The 15,110-nt window shown below is 36.6% G+C and overlaps 2 long non-coding RNA genes and 1 other non-coding gene across 5 annotated transcripts in view; all 3 read left to right on the forward strand.

Moving 5' to 3' along the window:
- LOC126631833 (uncharacterized) overlaps positions 1-15,110 on the forward strand; it is a 28,545-nt gene that overhangs the window by 3,865 nt on the left and 9,570 nt on the right. The window lies entirely within an intron of this gene.
- On the forward strand, positions 1,573-1,677 carry LOC126633625 (small nucleolar RNA R71). Its single transcript, XR_007627112.1, has one exon. It is a non-coding gene; the product is annotated as a small nucleolar RNA R71 (small nucleolar RNA).
- Positions 7,893-12,529, forward strand: LOC126631832 (uncharacterized). Of its 3 annotated transcripts, XR_007626471.1 has the most exons (6): positions 7,894-8,153; positions 11,022-11,288; positions 11,545-11,783; positions 11,868-12,086; positions 12,198-12,296; positions 12,388-12,529. It is a non-coding gene; the product is annotated as an uncharacterized LOC126631832 (long non-coding RNA). The 3 variants fall into 3 exon arrangements; XR_007626473.1 differs by having other exon boundaries at positions 7,893-8,153; positions 11,545-11,765; positions 12,198-12,529; XR_007626472.1 differs by having other exon boundaries at positions 12,198-12,529.

The raw sequence follows: 15,110 nt of genomic DNA on the forward strand, positions 1-15,110 counted from the left end.
TAGCTTCAAATAAACTGAACACAACAGATTGATCTTGCACTCTAAGTGTAAGTGTTCCAGCCTCTACATCAATTAACGTTCTAGCTGTTGCCATGAATGAACGTCCCAAAATAGTCGGTGTTTGCATATCTTCATCCATATCCAAAATCACAAAATCTGCAGGAAGATAGAGATTATCCACTTTAATAATTAGGTCTTCAATAATACCCCTTGGATAAGCAACTGAACGGTTTGTAGAATAACTGATGTAGGCTTGATTTCTCCTTGTCCCAGTCTCTGAAAAACAGAAAAATGCATTAAATTAATACTAGCACCTAAATCAATTAAAGCACGTTTAAAATGAGAATTTCCAATTGTGCATGAAATTGTAAAACTCCCTGGATCTTGTTTCTTTGGGGGCAACTTGTGTAGCAGGACAGCGCTGCACTGTTCTGTAAGAATCACTTTCTCAAAATCAACGAGCTTCTTTTTCTTTGTGCAAACATCCTTAAAAAACTTGGCATAAGACGAAATGTTCTTGATGGCATCAATTAACAGTAGATTAATCTGAACCTTAGACAAAGTCTTCATAAAATCAGTCAATTGTTGATCCTTAACTTTAGGTTTCAACCGTTCGGGATAAGGCATAGGTGGCTTATATATACGATCCGCAACAATATCTGCCCCATTTTCGGAACTGTTCAAGGCCTGTTCAGAATCTTTAAAATTGGCAAATTTTTCAACATTTCCCGAATCTGTTTTTGGCTGTGAAGCCACCTGCGAATTTCAAATACCATTTTCAACTCTATTATCAAAACTTTTGCCAGAACGCAAAACTCTAACTGCCTTGCAATCTGCACCTCCCCTTGGATTTGGTTCGGTTTGGCTGGGAAATGTACTGGGAGCCCTTTCTGAAACCTGCAAAGCAATCTGCCCCATTTGTTTTTCCATGTTTTTCATTGCAGCCTGTAGATTTTGGATTTCTTGAGTTGTGGTATTTATTAATTTTTCAATTGCAACCTCCCAAGCAGCCTTTGGTGCAGCAAGTTGCTGTACCTGCTGTTGAAATTGAGGCCTAGTGTGCTGTTCTTTGTCCCACTTTAGATTAGGATGATCTCTCAAACCTGGGTTGTAGAAATTCGAATACGAGTCATATTTGGGATGCTGGAAATTGTTAAATGCATTAACTTGCTCTGTTGTAAAATCTGGAGAAACATCTTTATGTGGGCAACTCATAAAATCGTGAGTTATCATGTTGCAGATGCTGCAGGCAGCTGGTATGGGCTGCTGTATAGCAACCTGTGAACCTGGTATTCTTTGTAATAACAAGTCAAATTTTGCATCAAACCTTTTCTCCATTTTTTCAATTTGTGCTGTAACATATGGAGAGCCGTTAGACATCTAAAAAACAGACCTAAATTGTGGCTGCTCAATTGCCAACTGTTGTGTATCCGCTGCCATTTTTTCAAATAACAAACAGGCCTCTTGTGCATTTTTATCCTTGTACGAACCTCCGCAAGATGCGTTGACAAGAGATTTTGTAGTCATATTCAACCATCTGAAAAATATGTGCATTTGATCAGTAGTGTTAATACCCGAATGTGGACATTTTCTAATTAACTCTTTAAACCGCTTCCACGCCTCATGAAACTCTTCATTTGGTTTTTGGGCAAAAGATAAAATCTGAGTTCTCATGTCAAGGGTCTTAGAAGCCGGATAATACTTGTTTAAAATTTTTTCACTAAGTTGGGCCCAAGTACTAATGCTTCCAGATGGGAGTGTGAGGAGCCATCTCCTTGCTTGATCTTTTAGAGTGTAAGGAAATAAACGCAGCTTAATAGATTCGGTTGAAAATCCCCTCACCAAAATATTTTTGCACCCCATTAAAAATTCTGCAATGTGCATGTTAGGATCATCAGATGATAACCCATGAAACGTAGGTAGAATATTCAATATGTGCTGCTTTATTTCAAATGTAGACCCTTCCTCCACTGCCGGATAAGTAATGCAACTTGGTATATTTGTGGTATGGGCTGTCAGTGAATCACCTAGGGGCAGACCAGCTTCTGGAATTACAAATGCCATTTTTTCTTTGCTGTGCAGGTCTTCAGAATTTAAAGATTGTAGACAAGTTACCTGCAAAGGAGGAAACCTCTGCAAAGTTCGCTTCCTGCGTTTCCTCCTTAAATTCTGCTCAAGTTCTGGATCAAATGGAATCAATTTCTGCACTGTTGAACGGGTGCTGACCATGCACAGATTTCTGAAATCTACACTGTTGTATTGTTGTAATCTGTAAAAATAAAATAAAAACGAAAATTAAATTTTTTTTATATGTATAAACAGCAATAACTAATTGAAAATCTGATTAGTAGGGATTATTTTAAATAATCCCCGGCAACGGCGCCATTTTCTTGATAGGATTTTTACTACTCATGTGAACGGGCTTAAATTTCCTATTTTACTTGCAAGAATCACAAGGTTATTGTAGTATAAACGGATCTCGCAAGGTCGTCTCCATAAGGACTATTAAATAATTTGAAACTAATCAGATTCCATTTAATTATTGTAAAGTAGAAGTTTAGGTGATTGATTTTATAACCTAATTAAAATAAAAACGAAATTAATGAATTAAAATAAACAATCTGCAATATTAGAACTGGGAAAAAGAAAACAGTTTTGGGAGAATCAAATTAAGAAAGCACTAGGGTTCTACCATCACCTAGCAATCCTATGAATTTTTACCAATTACTTATAATCTACACATGCCACTTTGAAGGTTAGATTTTTCTAATTCATATTCTACTTGGAATCTCCAACATAGAACGTATATCTAACATGCAACCCGTCCGGACGTTCGGATCAAATCTAAACATGAAAGACTCATTATGCTTTATGAAAATCCTTTGAAAAACCATGCAATCCTTAAGACGTGATATTCATCCTAAGAGAAATTACAATTATTAATCACAAGAAGCCAGCGTCAATTTCAGGGAACCTTCCGACCAAAATTGCATCAAATTACTTTTCTAAAGATCCTAATGGTGATCAGGCATTACGACAATTAGATAGTTTTTATCCCGGTGATTAAGAATTCAAAGTACGCATGCAATCAATCATAATCAATTAAATAAAAATCACATATTCATGCTAAGGCTCAAGGCTTCGCCCTAGCAAAAGAAATTAGTTCCGCATACTCATAATTGAAATCATAGAAAATATCTTCAAGAAAAGGATTGAAAGCACCTTCAAGTAAAAAGTCTCCAAAACCCTAACAATTCTCTCTGTCTCCAAAATTGCATAAAAGAAAATGTAGTCTAAAACTGTAGACGGCCAAGCAATATATTTGTTAAACCCCCTCACAAACCCTAAAAACAGGTCCTTTCTTCCCACTAGGCAACTAATAATAATAATTAAATTAAATAGGAAACATAACCCTAAATTAAATGGTGAAATTCGCCTAAAATCTGAACACCCACGTTTTGGACCCATAAGCTGCTCCAAAACTGGCCCAATATAGCTGGATTTAATGTTTGGAATATTTTGAACACTTCTCCAGAAGGCCACGAACCTATCCGAGGTCATCTTTGGCTCCAAAAACGCAATTTAAGCCCAAAAACGTCATTTTCCAGCACTGCGCACTGCTTCTTTATTTTATCGCCAGAAAATAACCGCTTGGTGGGAAAATCCCAAATTTTGATATGATCAAGCTAAGTGACTCACGAACGTCCTCCAACTGGAATTACTCCAAAATGCGTCCATTTGGTCCTGTTTTTCTCCAGAGGAAGTCAAAAGTCCTATATTGAAAATACAATTCAAAGTATCAAAATTCTTCCAATATATTAACCAAAATACACTAAGATTAGGGTAAAATATATAATATAAAATCTACTAATCATGGATCCTATCGTTGACCGAGAGTTGATTTGTGGTCAACATGTCTCAAAACGTTCTAAATAATAAAATTAGTACTACGGGACTAATTGAAGTCTAGTGGGCTTATATTGGTTAGATAGTGACTTGAATATATGAGATATGATTATTATCTTAATTTCTTATATTGGTATCATTTGTGAATATGATTTGGTCTTATAAATATGATTTCTATTGAAATGTGATTTTTATATATTTAGCCATAGACCTATGTTTATTACATATGATTTGGCTTGTGTACTAATGATGTTTGTGATATATATGTGTTTAATTATCTTTTTAATAATGTGAATGATAATTATGATGAATGTTATGACAATTATGGGATCTAATTATTGTTTGATAATTATTTGGATATGATTGCCAGCTGAATGCCAACTGAATACCTATTTGAACTTGGCATTACTACCTAGTATGTGATAGGGATGAAAGTCAGAAGATGAGTTAGGTACTTTATTAGATTTTTTAGTAGAAATAGTAATTAGGGGAATTCCTTGTGATGTGCTCTATATGACTAGATGCTGGTTGATATGTGGAATCGATAGTGTGTATACGTATAATTGGGTATAATGTGTGATGATGAGACCGCACTATGTAGTAGTGGTACATGGATGGTCCTGCTTGGTATATCCGCGATGGGGGACCATATGTATGCTAGGAGTCATCATGCTTGATATATCCGCAATGAGTGATCACTACCTAGAGTTATATGATACAGTCTTGCTTGGTATATCCGCGATGGGGGACTGTTAGGGGTGATCATGCTTGGTATATCCGCGGTGGGTGATCATTGTTTGCACGATGAGATTAGGCCTATGGTTCCGCTTGGTATATTCGCGATGGGAGACCATACGCATTCTAGAGGTGATGATGATTAGTTGTACTTGGTACATTTGATAGGCGGTCATATTTAGTTTGGTTCCGTTGAGTGGTATGGAACCCGAGGTTGTTGGATTTCGTAGAGTAGTCTGAAATCCCATTATTTGGAGAAGTAGGCTTGGTGTAACTGTGTCACTCTAACCTTAGTTTTATATATATATTTGTGTCAATGGTTTCGAGAATCTTGTGAATTGAGTTAGAAAAGATGTTGGAAGTTTGGGTGACTCATTCGGGATTTTCTATGATTCGATTACGATTTCATAAGGTTCACATTTAGAAGATATGGGAATGATTGTTATTACTTTGATCAAATTAATTAATTAATGTGGCTAGAGAATGGTTTTGTGTTTCGTCGATTCTAAAATATGATGTATGTTGTGAATTGTAATATCATGATGAGACATAATGATTTATATGTAGGATGGAAGAGAAATCATGATTTCATGACGGTTTGTTATGTAGCTTGAGCCCGGGAATTTCATGCTATCAGGTTATATTAAATGATTGAGGAATGTTATGCTTTTCTGCTTGAACTTAGTGGGATAAATGTCTGGTTTTTTGAATGGTGAACTACGAATGACTTGATCCCTATTTAGGGTATGTAGGCAGTCTAACGAGGATGTTAGATGCAACCATAAAGTATATGAAAAAAAAAATTAAAAATTACTACGCAAATTCGAGGCATGAGCTGAGCTTGATACATATCTCGGAGACGGGGTATGTTAGATAAACGGGTTTTTGATGATGTCACGTGTTGGTCTTGGACGTAGGTCGGGATTGGGGTGTGACATTCTGGGTGGAGCACTAGCAATATAGCATGCCCTATATCTAAGGATGATGTAACATTTGGTTGGCATGTTGGAAAGGTTTGTTACCTTGGTCATCGGAGATGGTTGCCATGGGACCACGAGTGGCGGGAAAAGGGTAAATAGTTTGACGGGAAAACAGAGCATCACCTCAAACCTAGATAATGGTCCGGTGATTAGATTTTGGAACAACTTAACCGTTTGGATTTTGCTCCATTTGGAAAAACAATGAGCAGGACCATATCTTCTACACATATGAACTGCACGCAAAAGTCTATGTTTTTTGAGCTCCCGTATTGTTTAAAACTAAAATTGAGACACAACCTCGACGTTATGCTTGTTTAGAAAAATGTATTTGACACATTGGTGGGCACCATTCTAGATATTGAGGGCAAGACAAAGGACATGATCAAAGCTTGTCTTGATTTGGAACGAATGGGAATACATAGGGGTTTATGGATGAATAGGGACATTGATAAAGCCAAAAGGGATCTTGCGTTTTTTTTCTTCCATGAAACTGAATGACAACAAAGAGTTTTTAAAGTTTTTATCATCTGTAAAGTTTCCCAATGGGTATGCTTCTAATATTACGCGTTGCATGAATGTTGACGCGGGTAAATTCACTGGACTAAAAAGCCATGAATGCCATGTGGTTATGCAACGCCTACTTCTTGGTATTCAACACCTATTGCCGGAAGATGTAGTAAAGCCAATCATATTGTTGTTTAGAATTTTTTCCAACGGATGGCAAGAACGCTGAGAAAGACAGATGTTAATCAATTGCGCAATGACATTGTCCAAATCCTATGCAAGTTTGAGATGATATTTCCTTCAGCTTTCTTCACAAGTATAATTCACTTGATGGTTCACTTGCCGGAATAGGCATTGCTTGCTGGTCTTGTCAACTATTGCTGGATGTATCCAATAGAAATGTATATAATCCTCATCATTTGTTTATTCATCATTAACTGACGCTTACTAATTTGACTCGCCTCGTTTTATTTTGGCAGGCTTCTTGGGGGGTTGAAAAAGTGTACGAAACAGGGCAAAACCTTATGTTTTTGCCCAATGTGCACAACCCTTTGGAGATAGCACCTTGGTTCGTACTGAACAATTGTGACGAGACAATGACATACCTAGATGAGCATGAAGAGATGATGAAGCGAGAACATCCATCACATTTGTATGCCAAGAAACACCGTGAATTGTTTCCATAGCGGTTTCTCGAATATGTAAGATATAAGTGTTTTGTATTTGACATATATATTGTAGTATTTAATTTTCTCAAGCTAACATGTGTATGTTTTTGTATAATGTTAGGTGAATAAATTGAAAGCATCGAATTCCCCCACTTATAATGAAGAGTTATATAACTTGGCGTTCGGACTGATTCGCACTGAATTGTTCTCGGGTTGCCATGTTAAATGCGTCAACTTTTTGGTGGCTGTACGAGATGACAAGCTGTGTACGCAAAACAACAATGTCCATGTCCCAGGTGGTCGCGAAAGTACAGACATTGATTTCTATGGCAAACTAACAAGTGTTGTGCAATTGCATTACAAAGACCAATGCAAGTGATCATGTTTAAGTGGCGATGGTTTGATACAAACCCATATAGGCAGGGAAGTGTTAAAATCGACCATGGCTTACTATTTGTAAACACTTACAGAACTTGGTATGATGATGACCCTTACATTTTGGCAAACATGGAAAAATAGTTTGTGTATCTAGATGACCCTAAAAATGGGAGATGTTGGAAAGTTGTTCAAAAGATGGATCAGAGGAATGTGTATGCTATACCAGAACAAGACCCTACTAACGATGACGTCGACAACATCGCTGTCCAACGTTTAGAATCTTCAATAGAAAATGATGCGGAAACATTTCGAGATACAAATCTTATCCAAGAACCATTTCAGATACAAGGAGTGGCTTCAATTGAAATACCGATTTAGTCAATTACAATTGACCTTGATAATCTTCCGCGATACGATGTTGCAGTGGGCCCGAACGACGACGGTGATGTACCTATTGAGGAGGAGGAATGAGAGACTGAAAATGATGATAATGATGATAATGAAAGTTATTGTAGTTCGAATGATGAATAATGCACTTATTTGTGACTTGTTTTGTAAAACATATTAAATCATATTTTTTGTATTTATTTATCTTATATTATAAATAAATTATTTTTATTTGAATAAATTTAAAATAAATAAAAAATTGATGCGTGAAAATTAAATTTTCAGCTCATTGCGCGATAAGCTGAATATATTCTATTCGTGGTGAGCTGAAAATTTAACTTTCTGGACGGGCACAAAAATAATTTCGTGAAAAGTTGAATTTTTGGGCGACAAATATATTCTATTCATCGCGCAAGATCAACGGGATTTAATTGAAATCGCGAACACTTTCCCTCAGCTCTTCCTCTCTGACAGCTCTCTCCCTCTGACAGCCCTCTCATACAACTAAATTTCTGTCAACCTCCCTCTCGGCCTCTCACCCTCTCGCCCCCTCGCACTCTCTCTTCCTCCTCCGACAACCCTCTATCTCTCTGAGGTAATTTTAGGATTATTTCATGCTTTGATAATTGCTTTATAATTAGGGTTCTAAGCTGCTTTGATTTTTATAATTAATTGCTTTCTGGTTGCTCGAAATCGAATGCTCTGAACTAGGGTTCGAATCTGCTTTGATAATTGCTTTGATTTTTATAATTGATTTTTATACACATAATTTGTCGAGTACAAATTCTGAATTAGGGTAGTAATACAAATTCATTGCTTGTTAGTTGTTTGCAAATTATTGGATAGCTTCTGTAAGTCCCGTAGAATTTACATTTTATTGATTTAAAAACTTATAATTCTTTGTTTGTTTTTCATTTTGTAATACCTGATCATATATGGATGAAAGAGGGAACGCTGGAAGATGTTGAATTCCAGAATGCGTGTGAAAAATGTCGATTGCTTTTACTTGTCTAGTTATTTGTTTGTTTGGAATTAAGGCACCTTCGTATGCATGGAGTCGAATAAGTATTGGAAGAAATATGTCCACTGGTCCTTTACTTTGATAGCAAAGTGAATTAGACTGTATAATGTGTATTTGCTTGGTAGTACTCTGTGGTGCAATGGCCGTTGAAATGAATAGTTAAAACAAAGAGTAGACATGTAAAAATGATAGAGTCCATTGCACTCCATAATTGTATCCATTCCCAATTAAAGAACATAGGTATATCCATTCCCAATTTTTTCCTCATCCAAGTCAACTCAAAAAGTCACATTGATAGGTGCAAACATGTAAAAATGATAGAGTCCATTGCACTCCATAATTGATATATGCAATTAAAGAGCTTAACAGATGGTAGATGAAATAGATAAGCTAAATTCTCAGGTTGCATAATCCTCTGTTAGCTGGATGGATCCTGAATTCAAGTTGTTGTGGACTATAGGCGGGTTAAGCTGGTGCATATACTTGAGGCAGTATGCCATGCCCATTGCGATTCTCAGTCGCATTCTCCAGTCCAAGTGCTCAGCTTCTTTTACTGCAGTTTTCACTAGCATTAGATATCTCATGCATAATTAGCACAAACACATACATTTGAGAGAATGTAACTATATGCTCACTGTGTAAATGCTCAAAAAGTGTCCCATTCGGAGCGTATTCAAAAACCATTATTCTGGTGAAAGGTTCCTCTTCCTTCTTAGAAAACTGTAATAGTGAAACTGATAGAAGGCTAGAAAAATTGCAAGCAGTGGTTGAATAGTTTTCTATATTCATCAATAGCAAAGGAACGAAAATATATACAAATACATCAATCCAATCATGCCTTCTTCTACGGCATAGAAAACGTGATCCGTCTAAACTGGGATTTGACCTACCTAATATAAGAAAGTGAATATCCTACAGTAATGATGATATATTACAAGGATTGTACAATATATTACAAGGATATTTCTTAATATTCCTCGCAGTACCCGATAAGGCTGCCAAAGTTCTTGTGGCTCAGTTTCGATAATTTTTCGATCTGAAACCATAACCATTGGAACATTAGGCCCTGCCAAAACAGATTAAGCAAGCATATATCAATGTTCAACTTTAATTGCAAATGGTAGATGAAATAGTTATGTATTTTCAATGATAAAGAGCTTAACAGACATTGAGTATATATGTGATTTCAATCATGTGTTTTTTCCTCTTTGGGTATATATGTGATTTCAATTATGTGCATGCTTCCGCTATTTTATTTCAATTGGAATCGCAAATTGAGAGGTATGTTGTGTTTTGATTAAATCGTAATAGTTTGTCAAGATTGAGTTTATCTTAGAACATATACTTGTCTAGAAACCAGTAACCATCTGTGTTTTATGAATGAGGAAAGCACATAGAATATAAGTCTATTTCGTTTGGTCAATATGAATGAAAGAATGATATCTCGTTTTGTATATATTGTGCCAAATATGAAATAAAATAAATTTGGTAAGCTTTTCTGGTGAGGTTTGAGAAAGCCATCACGGTGCTTTTAGTTAATTTCTTTTGTTTACTGCTTCACACTTGTTGGGGTATGTATTTAGTTTGCACCAAGCTGCTACCAGTGTTTCCCCTTCATCAAATCCACCAAGCTGCTACCAAGCTGATGAGTATGCTAGCTGACAATTTGTGGCTTAATCGACACATAAATGATTGTTAATCTAGACACATATTTTTTTGTACTTGTAAACTGCTATTTGCATGCATATTACCACATAAGCCTTATTAATTGTTATTGTGGTGTATTTGATCAAATTTCAATAACTGGTAAACATTTTCTGACAGTACTTGTCCGCACACCATTGTATTCACTTGAACTCACTGTACAATTTAGTTCCTCCTATTTTTTTGTCCATACAGTTTCATTGAAAGTTTCCATTTTGTTCTAACAATTTCCATTGTTTCTCTTGAATTCTTACTGGTTGTGATTATTTATAGTATCTTCAGTAATTGCTGCCTTCAACATAGTATGATTATTACTTTGGTGACATGAAAAGTATGTCTTTGTATGCTATGCGCTAATGGTAGTTTTGGTAGAGCTAGTGGCAGGCAAGAACTTTAACTGTCTTGTTCCAAGGGGTGTCTGATTAAATTTATTCATCAATAGAATTTCTCTTTTCCTCTTGGGTTTCTCTTGCTTGCATTTTCACATAGATGATTGGGAATTATGCGTCTATACGTGGGAAGAAGGGGAAATCTTAACTAGGGGAACTATAAAGAGACCAACCAGCTAGGAAAGAAGCTAAGCTTCATAGTGAGTGGGACCAGTTAGCAAGACAAACCAAAAGCAGGAGACACATATTGAATTGACTAGGAATAGAATAGTTATGCAGCAATATCACTTTTCCTCAACCCTATCTGCACTTCTATATGCATTAAATTTTTTTTCTTCTAATTGTGCAGATGTCCCAGCTTATTAGAAGTCATAAGGAGGTGATGACTGCACCTTGTTTGATTCCCCCGCCTCCTACTTCAACCGCCACTGCCCTAGTAGAAATGGACCCCAGGTAATTAATCCGGGTGATCCGGTTGGTCCCCAGGTCTCCCAGGTGCCGGAGTCATCAACCTCTTCAGTGGCGCTACTTGTTAGCGCCAGGCGTGGTCACCGTTGCCCTCGCATGCTTGATACGACATCGGCATCCACTGCTGATGCCTCGGGGTCACAACAAGGTAAAGTTAAATAACTCCCTTTATTTCCTTGTGAAATTAGTTATTCATATATTAAGTTCAATCAAAATCGTTACATACTGCAATTGTGCATTTGGTCCAAATTTGGCTTATTCAACTATTGTGATTGTTGTTGGATATCAAATACTATTTATTACAATGTCGAGGGTTTGGGAAATGTTATAATTTTAGGGGAGGTTCTGTCGAAATTTCGGTATAATTTGTAGTGTTTGTTTGACTTTTTTTTAAATTTTTTTAGCAAAGAAAAATACTCGGGGACCTTGTCGCTAGTTGAAGACAGTGAAGGTCACTCGAGTGACCAACGAACGTATCACAATTGGATACAACGACCTGCATCGGGCTACACCAACGGCGGAGCAGCATAGCGCATTGGCCCACGACATTGGTCCCATCGTTCGAACCTATTACCTTATGCGATGGAAGTCTTGGATGGCGATGCTAGACAAGGTGAGGACAAAGGTGCGTGATTGTTTGTTGGTACGTATCCTGACTTTTTATTGCTTTTTCTTTAAAGTTTATATATTTATATTAAATGTAAGTAATTAATTTGTTACATTGCAGACGAATTAAAAATTCGACGACATCAACAATGATATGTTGGTGTACGTCAACAGGCTCTTCGCTGAATGCTACAAGCAGTGGAAGAGCGACATGCACCAATATTTTCAGACATTTGATGATCCACAGGTTGCCCTTGAGGAGGGTTGCTCGAAGGAGTTCGAGGACCAAGAAGAAAATTAGGTGTGGCTGTGCAATCATTTTCAGGAACCCGGCTATGTGGTACCTTTTTTTTATTAAGTCTAAAAGTATTATATGTTTCTTACTAATGTTTATTGATTTTTTTATATTTCATTTAAATTACAACTAATACATTCATTTTGTGTGTAACAGAAGAAGGCGAAAGACAACAAGATTAATAAGAAGAAGAAGAATCTTCTCCACCATTCGGGTTCAAGGCCCTTCTCATATAGGATGGAGGCGCAACGACATGTAATAATAAAGCTATTCATATTCCATTTTTAATATGTCAGTAATATTTATTTTTTGTACTAACATTTTTCTTATCTTGTTCTATTCAAAGGGGTTCAAAATTCCCGAAGATTGATGTCTTTGCAGACGTTTATGTTTGACCCGGGGATGAGTTGCCCAAGTCCCTTCATGTAATTAAGTCTTTAGCTGTGATTACTATCTTACGCATTCAAGTATCATGGTTATTATTTCAATGTTATTATTAATATTTCATGTTATATTACATGGGAGACGATGATGGAGAAGAGGCAATCGATTCTTCAAGAGTTCGTCTCCCAACTTCCTTTCGAGACTATGATTGAGTCAGTGGATCCCCCCGAGGATTCGGGGTTTCAGATCCTTACAGACACCTTGGCAGACACTCAGGAGGAGGACGGGGACGTATTACAGGGGGATGGGGAATGCCCAACGGCGGGAACCTAAAGCCTCTTCATCCTCGCAATCAAAGGGCGAGATCACAGCTTTAACAGTAGAGGTGGTCGGCCTTAGGACTGAGCTTGCCTCGTATAAGAGCTAGATGTCATTGATTGTACATGCCCTCAGTCAGTCCGACATTCGTCTCTCGGATATTCGTCCCCCGTCAACGTCCGAGCCCCTCCAACTCGAGCATGCCCAAAACCTCGCCCCTTTGACCTTTGAGCCCATCCTCAACCCCAAGACCTTCTTGCCCCAAGCTTTCTAGCCGCTTGCGAATGACGACCCCTTAGATTGTTCCACCTTTTTTTCTTAGTTTTTTTTACCCCTGTACTTTTTAAACTTTTTCCTTGTACATACATTTTATTTTTATTTTAAATAAATTATTTTTCTCTTCATTACATTTTTTAATTGCAATTTAATTTTATTATTTTATTACAAAAATAAAACCAGAACAAATTTTTTTTTAAATATTGCAATTTAATTTTATATTTTTATTACAAAATTAAAACTAGAACAAAAAAATAAATTTTAAAAAATATATATTTTTCTTTTTGCGCGACAAATACCTTCGTCTTGCATAACTTTTTGTGACTAATCCATTTTTGTCCCGCAAGAATAACATGTCGTCTAGCAAAGTTTTTAGAGACGAAGATTAGTTGTCCCATGTATGTAGCCTAGCATTTTTGGCGATGAATATATTTGTTTCTAAAAATTTTATGCGTTGAAAGCAAAACCGTCGCGCCTTCTTCTCCGCGACTAATGTCTTTATTTGTCGCGCAAAGTCTTTCTTCATGATCTTTGCGCGGCGGATTTTGTGCGACGAAGTTTTCGTTGCGCATACGTTTGTGCAACAAAAATACGCTTTGCGCGACCAATTTGTGTTCGTTGTGCTAAATGTTAAATGTAGTAGTGTAACCATCAAGCAACATATATTATGGACATGCTCATACTAAGTGACATATTAAATTAGTACTACCAAGTAACACTTTGTTAACAGTCTATTAAAAGATAGACTCATACTGAGTGACATATTAAAATAGCAATATAAACATGAACCATCAAAAGCAAAAACACCACAAGATTTGTGTCACATGAGTGCACGTAAAAGAACAACACAATTTTATATATAAGACAAAGCACCAAATTAAGTAAAAATGAATTAATCAAGACACGTACGTTAAGAAAACATAATGCATTTCTAGTGGTTGAAATAATAATTCATTATTATCGGCTCTTATACTACCAATATTGTTTTCAAGCAAAGCCAAATAAATGTTTAAGTCATAAGCTTGCAAACAACCGATAAAAAATATGCCTTGCTCTTGGGCTTTAAAGATACAGATTCGTATAGTGACTTATCTCTTCGGAACACAATCACAAGTTCAAGAACAAAATATTAGAAATGTTTAAGTTAAAAATGTAAAACTTTGTTTGAATGGCAATGAAATGACAACTGGATTACTTGGGTTATGTATAACTTGTTATGCGAGTTATATGGAACACAAGGAATCTGAGAGCCTTAATAAAATAAAAGTCGTGGAGTTTTATTATGCGTAGCTAACTTATTGAAATCCTTATCAAGTATATACTGAGTGGAAGAGTCATGATGGGACTAATATACTAAAGAGATAGGACTTATCACTCTTATTGATAATAGGCTGGTATGAGTGAAATCCTAGCGTGATATACATGTGTATATATAGAAGTCCCTGCTTCCACACTAATCTGATACTCGAGAGCTAAAACCCTATTCGTTTGGAAGAGAACGCTGTTGTGGCCGGAAGTAGAAGACTACTTTCAGTTGGCTTCTCACGCTGTTGTGTGCTGGAAGTAGAAGACTACTTCAGTTGGCTTCTCAATGGCAACGCCTTCTGGTCAGAGGTTCTTACAGCATGTGTGATTTATATATTGGTTATTACTGATCTGTTTGTTGATGTTGGTAATCCTAGTGCCACGATGGTTTTATCGTTGGCTTAGTTATTTGTAGATTAGCCTTACATGTGGTATCTGAGCCAACCCACGTGGCTAGGGTTCCTTGTCTGCACAGAAGGACATGGTTAATTATTCGTAAATTGAATGATGTTATGATCCTGGTTAATTAATTGCTTCCGCTGCATACTAACCAGATAATTTTGATTTTTTTTTAAATCAAACAAATATAATGAATGATTAGCAATATGGGGAGTAGCCCAAGACCATATAAGCACATAGCAAACCTTGTCCCTCACCGATGTGGGACAACTCTCAACAATTACTTTGTTCCCTCCAGTTTGTGTTTGTTAAATTTATGCAGAGAAGTCAGTTCATCCAGATTGGTGACAGCACTAGGAAAACTCGATCCAATTGCCAAGAAGATCT

Source organism: Malus sylvestris, chromosome 8, assembly GCF_916048215.2.
Source record: "Malus sylvestris chromosome 8, drMalSylv7.2, whole genome shotgun sequence".
Classification (NCBI taxonomy): Eukaryota; Viridiplantae; Streptophyta; class Magnoliopsida; order Rosales; family Rosaceae; genus Malus; species Malus sylvestris.